The sequence below is a fragment of the Molothrus ater genome, chromosome 1 (assembly GCF_012460135.2).
Source record: "Molothrus ater isolate BHLD 08-10-18 breed brown headed cowbird chromosome 1, BPBGC_Mater_1.1, whole genome shotgun sequence".
NCBI classification, from domain to species: Eukaryota; Metazoa; Chordata; class Aves; order Passeriformes; family Icteridae; genus Molothrus; species Molothrus ater.
This window is the reverse complement of record NC_050478.2, coordinates 6,808,881-6,823,566: the sequence shown is the minus strand read 5'-3', so window position 1 is coordinate 6,823,566 and position 14,686 is coordinate 6,808,881. Positions and strand designations below refer to the sequence as shown.

At 43.9% G+C, this 14,686-nt stretch overlaps 1 protein-coding gene across 3 annotated transcripts in view; it reads left to right on the top strand.

The window, feature by feature from the left end:
- The window catches only part of PRKAG2 (protein kinase AMP-activated non-catalytic subunit gamma 2), a 216,488-nt gene that overhangs the window by 78,811 nt on the left and 122,991 nt on the right, over nucleotides 1-14,686 (top strand). The gene's annotated exons all lie outside the window — the stretch shown is intronic.

The following is a 14,686-nucleotide window of genomic DNA, read 5'->3' as shown; positions in this document are numbered from 1 at the left end:
ATCTTAAAATAATTGGCTTTAATCAGAACAAGTTATTTCATAATGACTTGTCCACAAGAACACAGCAATACAAAGCCATGCAGGGTTTTTCTCTTGGTTTATCAGAAGTGCTGCTGAAGGTTAATTGAAATGGTATCCTTTCCACTCCTTCCTTCTCTCTAAAACACCATCAGGAGATTGAAAGTAGGGGTCAGTGTTTCTGAAGGACTCAGAGAAGGCTCTAAACATCTATTCAAGGACATTTGTTCATCCCTTCTTGAAGTTCAAGTACGCTTTTTACGCTCCCCTCTTGTTAAAACTTCACGATATTTAAAATCCATTTAAGCTCTTCTTGCTAGTCCACATAGGTTCAAATATGGCCTTTCAATTTTGGCAGTATTCTGCTGATGGAGTGAGAAGAGAAGGGCTCTCTGCTGCATGAATAGCAGCAATTCAGACTGCAGAGCAAAGCCATCCTGGGATCTTGTAATCAACTTATCTAAGCAGCCAGCACTATTTAAGTCCTAGCTAGGTACAACAGAATATTAAATAAAGCAATCTTCCAGGAGTCAGCAAAATCCTTTTGATAAGGTCACATCAGTGCCTCAGGAGCAGGCTTGGAATGGGGCCATGCTATATTTGAGCCAACAGAAGAGATCCATGACCCTGCTGCTCTGGGAGCCTTGCAGGAATTGCACTGGGCTTGGGTGCTTGTGGTCTTTTGTTCTTAAGGCAAGAGAGACAGGCCCTTGGAAAGGGTGTGCTGATTTTAATTGGTGTTTAAATTGATAACTCTTCTCTTCCCACAGCTTTTTGCAAAACAGGTCATTTACTATCCCTTCACAGCATTCAGCTCTTACAGTGAGTCTAATGCAGACACCCACCCTTCACTACCACATTAAAGTGGATTTTATCCAGAATGTGCTAAACAGGGGCAGCAATGAATTACACACTTAGAGTTTACTACATTTAATTAACTTTGATAAGATTTTATTTAGCAAAACCCTTTCAGGACTTCTGGAAAAGTACAGGTTAGCATTTCTGCTGTTTTATTATATTTTTATGAGCAATACTTCTGCATTCTGCTACTTTGCAAATGGAGTAACCCCAGGTACTACAGAAGAGTAAGTTAATTGGTTGTGTGCTGCTCAAAACAAGGTCTCTGTGGCTTGAGCAGCATTTCCTGAGATACAGGACTTCTCAGGCACACCTCAGACTTTTGCAGAGGTGCTGTGCTGAAGAGCTCTGAGAAAGCTAAACCAGCACGTGGCTCCACATTTCTAAAGGTGCTTAAATGCTTCACTGCTCAAAATTGTCACAACCTATGTGATTAAAATCTCATTTTCTCAAACAGTTTGGGGTGCCTGTGTTCAAAGTGAATGGGACTCGGGTTGCTTTATCAGTTCTCAGACTGTGAGTGCATTGAGATCAGCTGTGTTTGCCTGCCTTCACATCCCTGCTGGATTAATTGCATTAAAATGAAAATTAAGAGATTGCACTCTGAGGATCACTGGCAGGTCAAGGGAGGTCATCCTCCCCCTCTGCTTGGCACCAGTGAGACACATCAGCAGTGCTGGGTCCAGCTGTGGGCTCCCCAGTACAAGATGGGGACATCCTGGTCCAGCAAAGGCCATGGCACTGGGGCTGCATCCCCACAGTGGTGGAGGGGGAGGAAGAAAAAGGAGAAGAAGAATTTTGTGCTGTCTTCAGTTTTCTAATGGGGTTAGGACAAGACAGTGCCAGCCCCTCCAGGGATGCCCAGAGAAAGTGCAGGAGTCAGGAGGGAAGTGCCAGGAATGCGTAGGAAAAGTGTTCTTGGAGGGGCTGGTGTGGCAGCAGGGCTCCAGAGGGGCTGTGAAATTGCTGCCCTGGCAGATTTTAATAAATTGACTGGACTAGGCTCTGAGCAGCCCAGTTTAAAGTTGCTTTGAGCAGGATCAGACCAGAGATCTGCAGATGTCCCTCCCAGCTGTGGCTCTTCTGGGAAACTCTGTACTGGAGTCTTCCCTTTGGGTTATAGCAAATGTGTGTTTTATCCAGGCAATCAGCAATTTGAAAAAAAGAGCAGATAAAAGTTCACAGGGACCTGGGGTTTGTTTTTGTCCCCCACTTTATCTGAAAGGAGTCTGTGCTGCACTCCTTTCCTGTCATCATGAGCAGTGTGTGGGGGAAAGTAGGTGCAGTCCTTGTTTTAAATAACATACCCCATCTTCCCTCCACTTCCTCCTCCCACACATTGTCCAAAACATAGACTAACCTGTTACTCTGCATATTCCTTGTTTTTCTTGGAAGCAACTTCTTCCTTGCTTGTTTTCATTTTAAAGACTATGTGTGGTATTTGCAGCACTTGCTTTCCCATGTAGTTGCTCTTTTCCCAGCTAAGTTATTTTGTCTTTTGAATACACACAGTTTAGGGTAGGACAATGGTAAAACAGAAAGTGATTTGTAGATGTGATACTTAAACTATTTTCCACTTCAGGCTGGGAGTTTAAAGGTTTTGCTTATCTTCAGTATTTTATCATTGGTTTTGGCACTATCCAGAGCTCATCTTTGTGCCTCTTCCCTTTGGTTACCCCAGTTCAGTATCTGGTCATAACCCCACAGCTTGATCTGACAAAAGATTTGCCTTGAAAGAAAAAAATGCCTTCCCACAACAAGTACTTGGCTGCCAGCCACTTCAGGTAGTTCATAAGTAACAGCAGTAAACTGCTGCTTGGGGCTTCAAATTCAGCTTCTTGGGGCTTCACATTCAGCCTCCCACCCTTGCAAAACATCCACCTCAGATCCCTCTGGGAGAAGCTCTGTAGTGACATTTTTGGGTGAGGTGTGTGCTTGGCCACTGGTGCAGCCCCTTCACTGCAGAAAAATCCAAGAGAGTTCTTTGCATGTTGGATTTCTGTACAAGTGCTCTGAAATGTAATCATCAATTTATTTAATTTTTCATTTCTTTTTTATCAGAGAATTCCTTTTCAACAGCACTGTTAGACTGACATCTGAAAACTGAATATGGATTGGGGGTGAATCAAGCCTGGCTTTGAGGTGAATATGAATATGAGGCTATGGGGTGAAACTGAATATGGATTGGGGGTGAATCAAGCCTGGCTTTGAGGGGGTGCAGAGGACTTTCTAGTGCTGTTCCCTGCACTGTGATGCTTGGTAAATGCATCCCCTCAGTGCTGCCCACCTTGCACCTCCCTGAGCTTTCTGAAAGTGGAGATTGGCCCCAGCACCTGGACCCAGAGCTGGCTTCAGCCTGCAACAATCCAGCACTGGGTGTGCACATCAAAGGACAGGAAAGGTGGTTGTGATTTATTGGGGTGCAGTGGAAAATGTTAGAGCTGGGTGTGATGTCAAAGCAGAGCATAAGAGATGGATACCACCCTGGTTTTGGCTGGGAAAGGGTTAATTTTCCTTCTAGTGGCTGGTACAGTGCTGTGTTTTGGATTCACTGTGAGAATAATGTTGGTAACTCCACTGGATTTGTGTGGCCAGGATTTGGTAGTGGGGGGGGAACCAGAGCAGTGGCTTCTGGAAGCTTCCCCCATGTCCAACAGAGCCAGTGCCAGATGGCTCCAAGAAGGACCCACTGCTGAGCAAGGCTGAGCCCCTCAGCAGCAGTGCTAGCACCTCTGGAATAACACATTTAAGAATGGGAAAATATCCTGCACAATTGAGGATGTACAGCTCAGTACCACCAGCAGCAGCGTGGCCACATGGGCAGCCATAGAACATTAAAATAATTACAATTTAATTGGATGTGAGTGCATTAGTGTGACCTGGAGCTTGCAGTGGGCTTCTACAGAGCTGACAGTGATTTCACAGATTTTTTTTCAGGGACAACAGGAGCAAAGGGTGAGTGAAGAGGTGCAAGTTGAAGTTTGAGGGGCTGTGAAAAGTGATTTTCAAATTGGCATTGTGGAACTGCTTCCCGGTTTGTTTTAGCTCAAAACTGCAGGAGCTGCTCCCATGGGGCACAAGCTGGGACCTGCTGCCCCCAGACATGGTTGAGTCCTGGCTGCAGTGGGCAGACACTTCCCATGTGTGTCATTTGTGAGAGGTGCAATGCCAAGAGAAAGCAGTGACACATCTCAGTAAAGCAAACTGAGGTGATCCAAAGTAAACACAGGAGCGTGACCTGCACTGGGAAGAAGCACAATGCAGATGTCACTTTTCTTGCATGAGCTCTCCCTGCACAGCCAAAGCATGTGCAAATAAATGAGAACAGCTTTATTTCACTGGGTGGCTATGAGGGAGCTACCCCTGCAGATGGGCTAAAATCAAGTACCCTGAATATTTCATTAGAAGAGATGTTTGTATGAAATTTAATTCATTTAAAAATTCCTTTTTTGATGGATCTGAGTGCTTCATTTGAAGGACATCAGAGCTTTTTCCAGTGCTGCTTCCCCTTCTGAAAAAATTGGTCCAAGTAACAAGCAGCAATACTCAGGACACATTAATGATGCTGTCAGTTTTACCAGTAAAGGAAATCAATTAAAAGGTTTCCATTGACCTAAAGGTTTGGGTTGAGGTGCATGGGATCAAAAGACAAATTTAGCTCAGAATTAAAAATTCCTTATGGAACTTTGAATTGAAAATTACATAGCTTTGAAACATCTTGATGCTGGTGGTCAGATTTGGATCACAGTGAATTTTCACTGCACTCGAGAAAGGAAATGTTTTTCAATATAAAGTTTTAGTGTTCTGCTTCTACTTAATACTTTTTTCTCCTTCTGGTATTCAATTCTATTAACTGTGGTACCTGAAGCAATCCATAAGGAGGACTCCTGGTGCTCCCATAATAATGGTCCAGGTGGTATTTTGTTCAAAGGACTGTGAGAAGCAAGGCAGAATGGTTGTCATTTACCTTATTCATTCTAATAATTTATTTTCCTGTAGAACATCTCGTGGTTAGATGATGCCCTCTGTGAGAAAAGCCTATGACTGTACTAATTTTTACCCATAGATGGAGCAAGTAGCTCTCATTTGCAGTAACCCAGGGAAGGAGTTGGGGAAACCCTGCCACACTGCAGCCAGGTTGTGCTCTGGTGCCTCAAAGGCCTTTGGACTGAAGCTGATCTCTGCTAAATTTTTTTTTTCAAGCATCAGACTGGAGTTCATTCCCTCCCAAGATTTTACTCCATGTTTGTGGTATTTAGGTGACAGCTTGCAGAGGAGTGAGTTTAGCCCAGGACAGGCTACTGGGGAGGGTTGGGCACAGCCATTTCACCTTCCCTTTCCTCAAGCTGTTTCCCACCATTACCCTTCAGGAATGTTTTCCTGCAGAATGGCACCATACAATGGGGTGTCCTTCCTCGTGCCAGCTGCTGCACTCTGCATTTGGAATTTTTTTTGGCTAAACCAATACATTCCTCCCATGGTCTTGGAACCTGCCAGCTTTGGGCCACAACTGCAGAGATCCATCAGTTCCAGCCTGCACCAGGACCCTGAACACTGAGGCCATTTCCAGTTCTTCTCTATTCACAGTGCCCCAAACTTCTGAATGGGCAGGCAGGTGGGATGCAGAGGGAAAGGGCAGGAGGCATTGATTTGTGGCTGTGACCACTCTGCAGGACAAGGACAGGGCTGCTTGGTCCGGGTCCACCTTGGGGGTGGTGTAGACTCTTCCACAGTCAGCCCACAAAACCTGGAAAAGGAGAAAAGCTGTTTGTCTTGCTTTATTCTCCAGTACTGGTGTGCCAGGACATCTGATCATCCATTTTCAAGCTTGCCTTGCCCTCAGAGGCAGACAAGGGGACCAGCACTGTTCATTTTGGTCTCATCTATGCCAGAAAAATGACTTTTTGCAGACAAAATGTGTCAGCACTTCTGCAGCAAGGCTGGTGCTGCACACATGGCCAAAGAGCAGCCACGTTCAGCACCATTTCTGCTGCCAGTTACTGATGTTGCTGTCAGCAGCAGATGATTTGTCTGCTAAAACGTGCCTATGGTGATTGTTCTTTATTTGGACATCTTTCCATGTCCTTCCCTTTTCACCTTAGTTTCTCATGGTCAGTCTTGTCTGCATAGGGGGAATACATCCAGTATGCTTCTATATTCCTCCCCTTTCTGTCCAGACAAGAAGGATTTTTCAGATTGTCTTCAAATTTTTAATGGTTTATATGCAGTCATAAAATAAAACCACCAAAAAAAAAAACCCCAAAAAACCCAAATCCAACAAAAACAATGACAAAAAAACCTGTGTCTGCATTCATTCCCATTTTTTATCTCTTTCCTGGGGTTTCAGCTGGGAAACATACTGCAAATAATCAAACTTTTTAATAATAACCAAATTATTATTTCTTGTGATGTATGGACAAGACCTTAGTTTTGGATTTGCTCTTTTAGAGACTGCTGCTGGCATAAGGGGAAATAGAAACTGCAGATTGAACATGTCCAAGGGCTGATGAACTGCTGCTCTTCTTTGTGTCTTGATAAAAGTTGTCTGAAGGGCATTGCTGATGTACAGGTGACTTTTCCACAGAGGCAGCAATGTAAGCAATAGTAAAGCTAAAGTGAGTGCTTTGCTGTCTTAAGCTGGCTAATCACAGGAAATCATTTGGAAATAAATTGTGGGGGAAATGTTTGTGGTTGTGGGCTGTTAATATTTAGCTATCTGTATTTTACAAATCTGAGAATAAATGTAGGAGCAGACCTTCAATTCTATTTATGAGTCCATTTTCCATTTTGATCAGTCATTTCAGAATTTGGTCCTAAAGCAAGTATTTGTTTATAAGTGCTGGAGAAATCCTATTTATTTAAGTAGGTTTGTTCATACATTTAAAAGTACATTGCTTTTCCTGATTCTAAATGAATGCTTGTTCTAATTCCACTGAAAAAGCATTGTGCATCCAAGATTTTTTGCTATGTGTTTGGAGTCTGGAGGACTAATAATGACTTAAGGTATCAGATCCAAGTTTTACAGATATCATGGGTTATCAGCTTCTTAGATAAAGTGCTTGGGAAATGCCTCAAAAATGGGCTGAATAAACATGATAAATGTTGGCTCAATCAGTTTTCTGATCTGGAAAAATTTGTAATGAAAGAATCTGATCACAAGGCAGAGAAGTGCATGGATTGAGGAATACAGTGTGTGGAGTAGAGAGGGTAAAATACAGTTAAATTCCAGGCTCAGGCCAGCTCTTATGTAGCCATTTTGGGTCAGTGTGAGTTATGACTGAGCTTGGTGTGATTTAAAAAATAAAATAGGCCCTATAAAAACGGTGGTGAATTGCTGTGCATTGTGAGAGTCAATAGGGCAAGGAGCTGATCACTATCATGTCTCAGTTTATGGGCTTTGTGGAAATGAGCCTTTGCTTTTTCAGCCTTTGGGGCTGTGAAAACCTCTTGAAGGAGAGCTCTGCTGATAACCAGTGATTTGGCTGAGGGGGTTTTACAGAATTCACACAGACTCTGCTACTTGCAAGGCTTTCTAGATTTGTTTCCTGCTTCCACATGTACATTTTCCCATTGGCCATAAAGCCAGCTGAAGGTAACATTCCCATTTGTCTGGGAAATAACCATGGGCAGGGACTGCAGTGTCTATAAACCATCACAGGAGCTTCCAGCAGCTGCTTTAGCAGCTCCTCACTTCCAGCAGTCACTGGCAGAGTCACAAACTGGGCAAGGAGAACCTGGATCATGGATTTGGATTCACTCAGGGGCTGGAACACCTTCAAGCTGTGTAGTGATCATCTGACAGTGGAGTTGGCATTAGCTCACTTGATCTGTACAGCAAATTTAGAAGCAGGGTGGTTGGTACTGGGAGAAGGAAATGTAGAAAAGCAGAGTAAAAAATACAAACCTCTGTGTGGTGCCAGGTTTAGGATTTTTTTCTTCCCCACTGCCATAGTAAGTCAAATATCAGTCTGAATTAGGAGATATAGGAATAAGTCTTTTGTCCTTGTAGTTTGACAGAGGTGGGACTGCTGTGGAAATGGTGTAATTCCAACCTAGGTCACTGATCTAATTCCTGTTCTCCTGAACCTGTGTAGTGCAGCTGAATCTTTCCGTGCTGCTTTCTCTTTGACCAAAGTGAGCTCATGCTTCCTTTGTCAAAGCCAAGTACAACAGAGATGCCACTTTTTAAAATTAATTCATTCAGAATTTTCTAGCCCAGTGAGTTAATTGATTTGAGGTTTATTGTGAGTAGAATAATAAACACATCAGCTGGAGAAGGCTAGAAGTCATGTTCCTAGTTTAAAATGACAGGCAAAGTCTTCTACTCATGGCAGAAAACAGGCCTTGGGTCTAATTTTTGGACAGTGATCTATGAACAGTTCCCATCCATCTGAAACTTTTAATAAGTATGATTGATAATCCATCAAAACTTCTGACAAGCTTCCCTGGCACAGTGTGGGACATTCTGAATGAAGGACAGCACTGTGCAAAAGACCCAATTCAGGTTTATAAAAGCAATTTTGTTACTCACAGGCACTCACATGCATGTTAGCCAGGGGTCCATGCTCCCCAGATTTGGCACCATTTTGAGATTTGGCCTCTCTGTGCTGCACCAGTGTTGTATGAAATGGTTTGTGCTTCTGAGTAGGTGTGTGGGGATGCTCCACAAAAAAAAAATGCAAAGGATGGGGCAGGGAGATGAGGATTCATGGGGATAGAGAGTGAAGCTGGAGTAAGCAAAATGTTGTAGTGAATGTGATTTTGAGAGTAATGCCCTGCATGGAAAACTTTCTGAAGGGAAGATTTGAGTCAGTAATCTCTGATTATCCATCTCTGGCAATAATCTGTAATTGGTGTTCTCACACAGTGCTGCCCCTTTGGTCTGCTTGGGTATTAGAATTTGTTATCCAGCTGACCAGCTAAACAGAGCATTGCTGAAAGAGCCAAATGGCAGAAATTAACTGATTTATGACAGTCCTAAAACCAGCAGTGGTGACTGCTAAATGACAAACCTAAAGCCAGCAGGGAGCTTACAAAGGTCCCTATACCTGGGAGCTCTAAGATGGATCAGGAGACTCAACCACCTTCCCACCAGGGAAGGCTGGTTCTAGAAAGGGCACCAACTTAATGAAATCCAAGTTTTCTTATGTTAGTTTCAAAACAAAACAAAAAAGGGTAGTGGATTGTTTGGTTTTGATTTGTTGTTGTTTTGGATTTTTTTTCTATATAAACTTTCTGATGAGCCCTTTTTTTTTGCAGTTCACAGAATATTTGAACATTCTTCTGTATCTTAAAAAAACCTCTTGTCTTAGATGATGAAGATATTAATGTGTGTAGTTGATATGTGAAACAAGTACTTAGAGCCTTTGATGATCAACCATCAAAGCACCTCAGTTCTTTAATTAAATTATTTTGAAGCTTGCCTTGGGTTTCCTGTAAGCACACTTTATCTGTTGGCAGCTGTGGTGTGTTTCTTTGTAGTTTGCTTCTTGCAGCATCTCCTGCAGTTTACAGCTCTCTGAGCCCCAAATGTGGGTGAGTGCAGGGTTGGGAGCCCTGTGTGGGTGTGTGGCACAGGGCTGGGGTGACACAGAGTTGGGGGCCCTGTGTGGGTGTGTGGCACAGGGCTGGGGTGACACAGAGTTAGGAGCCCTGTGTGGGTGTGTGGCACAGGGCTGGGGTGACACAGGGTTGGGGGCCCTGTGTGGGTGTGTGGCACAGGACTGGGGTGACACAGGGTTGGGGCCCTGTGTGGGTGTGTGGCACAGGATTGGGGGCCCTGTGTGGGTGTGTGGCACAGGGCTGGGGGCCCTGTGTGGGTGTGTGGCACAGGGCTGGGGTGACAGGGTTGGGGGCCCTGTGTGGTGTGTGGCACAGGGCTGGGGTGACAGGAGCGTGGGAGCAGCTGTGCCACACTGTGCCAGCCCAGAGTGCACCTCCCTGGCAGCTCCTCCAGCACTGTGAAGCCCAGGTGCCCTCCTGTGGGCATCCCACTGCTTCTCCTTCTTGTGTGGAGAGCCTGGCATTGCCCTGCCTGCCTGGAAATCCTTTGGCTTAGGTTTTGAGCTAAGAACCTTTGACTGTTCTTTCTGTCGTTTTGTTTTGTTGCTTTTCTTTCTTTTTTTCCTTCTATACCAGTTAAAACATCAGGGGCTAAAAGCATCCCTCCCTCCAAACTGGAATTTCAGTAGCTGCTCAGGAAATCAGCTTCTCCTCTCCTCATCCCAGGAGAGTTTGACATTGCCCCCAGGTCAGGTTATGACACTCCATATCAAGGTAGACATTTAATTGTGTTGATAAATGCATGCAATTAAATTTTGGCTGAGGAACACGTGTGGAGGTAAGCCATGAATCAAATATTCTTCAAGGAGCAGTTGTTTGGGAGTACAGAGCATTTCATTTCAGGGTCACTGTGGATGTATCTGCTTCACTGCCTGCCTGAGCTGGGCAGAAGGTCTGGTGTCAGATTTGTTTGCTTAACCTCAGTATAAGGTTTCCACAGCTCTTCATGTTCACAGCCTTTTCCATGAAACTGTTTAATGGTGAGAGAGCTGCGCTTGGCAAGCTGAGCTGTAGCTGCAGCAGGATGAAGCTGTTTGCACTAAAGCCTTTGCTTCAATTCCTCTGTCACACTGACATGCCCCAGAGCACTGAGCATCCAGAGGCCAAAACTGCCTTTAATCCATGCAAAATAGAGGTGCACATCTAAACTCCACAAAGGTCAAGACTTTCTGGAGGGAAGGTGGAAGAATTTCACATGAGCTGGTGCTTAATACAGGAGCAAGAGCAGCTGCAGGTGGCAAACAGTGCCTGTGGGATTTATTCTGTGTTCAGCATCTATATTAGTGCTGCCTCCTTTGTGTGTGGTAGAGAAGGGTGAGTTTGGCCATGGTTTAGAGCACCTTGGAGGATTTCTGAGAGACAAGAAGCACCAGTGGCAGCTGAAACAAGCAGCCAGCTGATAGAAATGGGCTTTTGGCAAAGGAGTCCTCAGCAAGGCAGCACCAGCCTAAACTTGTTCATGAGAGTGAACCTCAAAAATGAATGTGTGGTTAGCTGAGTTTTTTCATCTTTTAGAAGAAAGTATTGCCCCTTGCAGCAAAGCTGGTTAAAATCTGTTTCTACCTCCATGAAGATCAAATTTTGCTCTGTTATGTGCATTTAAGGACATTGGATTTACTACCTCTGACTTTTTCACAGTGACACAGGGGAAGATTTTATCACTGGGCTCTGAACCAGTGGAACAATTTCCAGAACTGGTTGCCTGAAATTAATAGTAAATCCTTGCTGATCCATCTAAATCAGTTGATCTGAAGAAAAAAACCAGACCTCCTTAAAACAAAACAAAGCAAAATCAATACAAAAACAAACAAAATCCAACACAAACCCCGCCCCCCCCAAAAAACCCCACAAAACCACAACCCAAACCTGCCAAACCAAAAAACCATAAATATTTTGGCTAATTTCAGCAATATTTGTTCATCCCCCCTGTGAAGGTGGTGAACAATAAATAATAGTTTCCTGCATGGGGATCTAAGTGTTGGGTTTTGTCCCTAAAAACCAGAGGAAAACCCTTCTGGTGCAATCAAAGGGATGAAAAGTAAGTAATGAGGAATATTGCTGATCTGACATCTTGTGTGTTTGCTGGTGCTCACAGAAATCTTTCAAACAAATGGTGGGGATTAGTGCAAACCCACTTGTACAGCTCTCTAGATTTTGTTGGATCAGAAGCCCAGTCTGCAGAAAAATAGGTGGATTATCAGCAAATTCTTACTAGTGGGAAGGGAAGACAGGTAGGGAGAGATGTTCTAAATTTAGAGAAATGGTCAAAGCCACAACTGTGGAATGACAGATCTGGGCTTTGTTGCAGATGTTAAGAACATTTTTCTTTTTCTCTGTTTGTTGTAGAAACAAAGACCAAAAAAGAAGCTGAAATTTAACATTTTTTTCTCAATTTCATTGATGTATACAATAAATAGCCATTCCTTTGAGATTCCTTTGTGATGGGCCACAGTCCCTTGAAGTTTGTTTAAGCAAAGAGGATTTATGCTTTGGTATTATCCAGACCTTTGGAGTGAAGAATGTGTAAAAGTACTAGAATATGAAAATGCAACTAAGATTGGCATGTCTTATTTCTGTGTGTTATATGGAACATCTCTATGCAGCAATAGTCACACATATCCATGCTGTCAGATAAATCCTGAAAGATAAAGCTCTCCTGGTTTCTGGGTGGTGTGGGGAGGGTGTGTGGAGCTTCTGTGCAAGGGAGATGTCATCAGAGGGGTTCTGCCCCATGCTGATTTTTTTGCTTTTTCATTTAACCACAGAGTTCAGGGGTGATGAAAAGAGTTGAAATCTCAGATCTTTTTTTAAGGGAGAAAGCCCCACCAGACACCCAAGGATGGTGGCTACCTTGGGGTTGTCCCCAGCCTCAGAGAGTGGTGCTGGAGGAGCACCTCCAGCTTTTCCAGAGGTGACATTTGGGGCAAGGCTCCTCACTTGGTGTGGCTGTGCTGGCAGCTGGAGAAGCTGTGGGTGGCTGCAGTCCCTCAGTGACCCAGGGGAGGTTGTGCAGCACCCAGGAAGCCACAAGTGAGAGAAGAGGGGACTGAAAACCCTTTGGAAACTGGCCTTAGTCAGCTCTTGTTCCAACCACAGTTTCTTGGCGTGGGTTTTGTTATTAAAGACATGTCACCGCAATTATATGGCACTTAAATCAATGCTGCTGAGGGCTGGCCAGGAGTGATGCTGCTGTTAAAGTCACCCAGCATTCTGGGATGAGCTTTGAGGCAGAGTGTCTGGAGATTTGCTGGAAGCAGCTGGAAGCCACAGGTGGCTATCACAGGGAATCCCTACAGCCCCTCTGTTTGGAAAGCTGGAACATGGAGACAGTGAACGTTGTCAGTGGAGGAGCTTACAAAGCAGAATGTGCAAAAAGTCTGTGCTGCAGAATGGGAAACTTCTCTCCAGTGCATGCAGCTGCTTCCCTGGAGAGCCCAGCTACAAACTCAGGAAGGAGGGATGCCAGCAGAGCACAGAGCTGCAGCAGTGGTGCCAGGGCTTTGCCATGCTTGGCTCTGGTTTAGCCAAGAGAGACCAGAGAGGATCCAGCTGTCCTGGGCTGGGCTGGGAGCCTCACCTGTGCTTGGAAAAGAGACTTGGACAGTGTGATTATCAGGACTCACACCATCACTTTTGCTCCTTTATTGCATTCTGTATTTAAGAAGAGATGTGCAGTGGGACAGGGCTTTTCTTGTGCATGAGTTCAGTGGGAGCCTCCTGGCACTGCCTCCATGCACTCCAAACACATCCAAGTGCTCTGATGGTTCCAGCATCATCAAACTGGGGAAGGTAACAGCAAAAGGGATCACCACAAAATGAGCCTGTTGAATCATCTCCACCTTTCTTTCCTCTGCCTATCATTTTGTCCATTCCAGTTTTAAAGCTGAGAAGAAGAGATTTTTTTTTCAGGGCTTGTCTCTGCTTCAAAGTTTCCATCAGGTTTTTTTGGTCAATGTCAAGTTTTTCTGAGTAAATTTTTTTGCCAGTGCTTAAATCTTAAAATTTGGAGTGCTACAACAGGAAAGTGTCTTCTCCTCCCCACAGAGCTGTTAAAGTCAACAATGCCCAAAATCTCACATCTTCTACCACTGTAACAAGAGGGAAAATAGGATTACATTGAATAGATGAACTTCACATGTTCACACTGCTTTGTGCTTGGCAGCAGCTGGGAAGAGTTATGAGATTGTGGTACCTGTTTTTGTTGCATTCAAGCTTCATTTACCCTTTTGAGATGATGCAGTCATGATGTTGAGTGCTAAAATATATGGATTTTTTTTTAATGAAGAATTGGAAGAGGAAGGAGTGTATACCCTTTGCTTCAGCGTGGCTAAACTGAGTCATTCCCCAGTATAGAAAGGCTTGCAGGAATGGGGACCTGATGTTTGGGGTAGCATTGCTGGAAGACCTGTTTTCTTATTGAAATCCTGTGGCACTATTAGATAAATTTAAAAAGTGACACTAAAGAAAGTATCTGAACAGCACATAATTTCCTTTGGAAAATAACTCCACAGGGTGCTGAAATCTGCTGCTGTGGGGCAGCAGGATAACTGCATCATTCCTCACTTGGGAACCATGTCAGGGACCAGACTGGAAAATTGTCTGCAGTGGATGTTTTTTACTTCTCTGTTATCTAGCTGCCAGGAAGAGGAGTTTAGAGCTGTATTTTTTATATGCACTTTGGTTCTGTTTCTCTTTCTGCATGAAGCTCTCCAAAGTCCTTCCAAATCCTTTACCATAAAGGATAATAAAACACTACAATACTTCATTAAATGGCATCCAGAACTCTTTTCTCCAAACACTAAAGCACAAATCAGATTGGGAGCAGAACAGCAATAAAGGGAAAGACTGGGAAAAATTCACTTCCCTTTGGAGTAGCTGGATTTTTACCATCCGTGAAAACCTGGAATCCATCCACTGTAACAAAAAATTAGCAGGTACTTAATAATGCTCTTTTTTTCCCAAGCCTCCATGGATTGGGAATCACAGCCACCAGCAGTGATTTACTGTGAGCTCTCCATGAGAAGCAATGTTAAATCCTGCTGCCTTCTGCTTTGGAGGTCACAGAGAGACAGCTGAGCAAATCTCAGCAGTGGCAAATGCAAGGCATGAAATACTGTCACTGGGAAAGAAGGAGCAAGTCTTAATCACATAAAAAGATTCTCATATACTTTTGCCATGCTATTTTTATAAAGTGTTTATATAACTGAAAAGATTAACCTGGAGGGAAAAAAAAAGGGCTTGAAAAAAT